This window comes from Octodon degus, unplaced genomic scaffold (assembly GCF_000260255.1).
Source record: "Octodon degus isolate 3935 unplaced genomic scaffold, OctDeg1.0 scaffold00165, whole genome shotgun sequence".
Lineage (NCBI taxonomy): Eukaryota > Metazoa > Chordata > Mammalia > Rodentia > Octodontidae > Octodon > Octodon degus.
In genome coordinates this window covers 6437048-6438910 of record NW_004524741.1, presented here as the reverse complement: position 1 = coordinate 6438910, position 1863 = coordinate 6437048, and positions in this window count along the sequence as shown.

The following is a 1863-nucleotide window of genomic DNA, read 5'->3' as shown; positions in this document are numbered from 1 at the left end:
GCTGAAAACAGGAGCATTACCACGAGTCTGAGCTGCATAGTGAGATCCTCTACCAAATACATGAAAAAAAAAATTAATTAAGTATACATTTAAGAACTGTGCAGTTTTATTTTATGCATATTATCCTGCAACAAAAATATCTACAAGAAAAATTTTAAAAAATTGTTTGGCAAACAGTCATGCTACATGATATTTTCCAGAACTGCTATAGTGGCTTAACTAATGTATAGCATTGTTGTTATGAGGTTAACTTAACAATTCTGCTAGCCTGTCTCTCTCAAATGCTTCCTTCTTGTCTTTCTTACTTTTTTCTCTTCATCCATGTGTATGCCCATATATGTATGCACACTATACAATTTAATACTCAATCAAATATATTAATGAAAGATGTGTTACCATGAGAAACCATTTAAAATACTTGGAATAAGTGATGGAAATCTTCAGATTTTTGTTAATGTTTTGAAATGCAGGGCATTATCTTCTGAGGTATGAAAAATAACTAGCATAATATGGGACTCTACTTTTCGGTAGGGAGTCATAGATGGCATTAAAATTGAAATCTTTGGTCTTGAAAATAAATGCACATCCAATAGAAAGTTACCACATAATGGAGAAGCAGTGAATTACACTAGTGTAGCTAAAAAGAGAATGTGGCATATATCAGCTTGTCAAATTGTGTCTGTGGAATAAAAAATAGCTTATATGGTGACTTTAATTTTCTATTTTATAGGGTTAAAATAATCACTATGGAGTTTTTGTGTCATTAGTTGTCTGGAGTTGTCATTACATGTAGGTGGTATATAACTCTAGAATAGCCCTATGCTATGTTAAATTCAGATTGAATCATTTGTGTATGACATTAATTACTTAATCAAATAGCAGATTAATTGCCAATTTTTCATTTAAACATGTGTATGTATTTCAAAAGCAGTAATATAGTGCATCTTACACATTTATAAACAGTGAGTGAAAATAAACAATTAGAAAAGATTCATCACAAATTCAAAATTGACTCTCTTATTTGAAAAATTAAACCCTATCAAAATAATAGAGAATCTCAAACTTGTTTATTGCTTTCAAATTATTCATGCAAGGCCACCAGATACTTCAATGGACTAAAGCGCCTGCTTAGACAGGAGCAGCAACCAGGGTTTGATGCCGGCCCAGCCCCCAGGGTGCGCTGAGACAGCAACCCAGACTGGGTGTGGAGGCACGTGCCTGTAATCCCAGCACTCGGGAGACTGAAAGCAGGAGAATGACTCTGAGTCCGACCTATATAGTGAGACCCTGTAGACCCTGTACTAAGTACATTAAAAAAATATTTTTTTCAAAATATGTTTGCTCCAATAAATGAAATGTCTTAGAAAATTGGAAAACCTGTTTTCACAAGAATAAATAATACTCAAGTTCTACAAATTTTCTTTATTCTTTTTGATGGAAAACTGTGATTAAAAACAAAAGTACTGTCATGTTTCCTAGCTCTTCTCCTTTCCCTCTCTTGATTAGTTAGTCCTTGAGATCCTGCTTTCCTTTAACTTGGATTATATCTTTCTATTTGTATTTCTTCTTTGGAGTTCTTATACTAGGGAGACTATACGATATTTACACATCTTTGTCTGGTTTATTATCTTGGTTGTTTCCAAGATTTGGCTATCACAAATTGTGCTGCTATAAACATAGGCACACATATATCACTATGATATGATGTTTTAGGATCCTCTGGGAAAATTCCAAATAAACACCATAATGCTGCACCTTCAACAAGTAGAAAAGGAAGAGCAAACCAAACTCAGAGATGCCCATCACCTGAGGAATGGTTGAGAAAGATGTGGTATTTTTACACAATGGAGTATTATTCAGCTA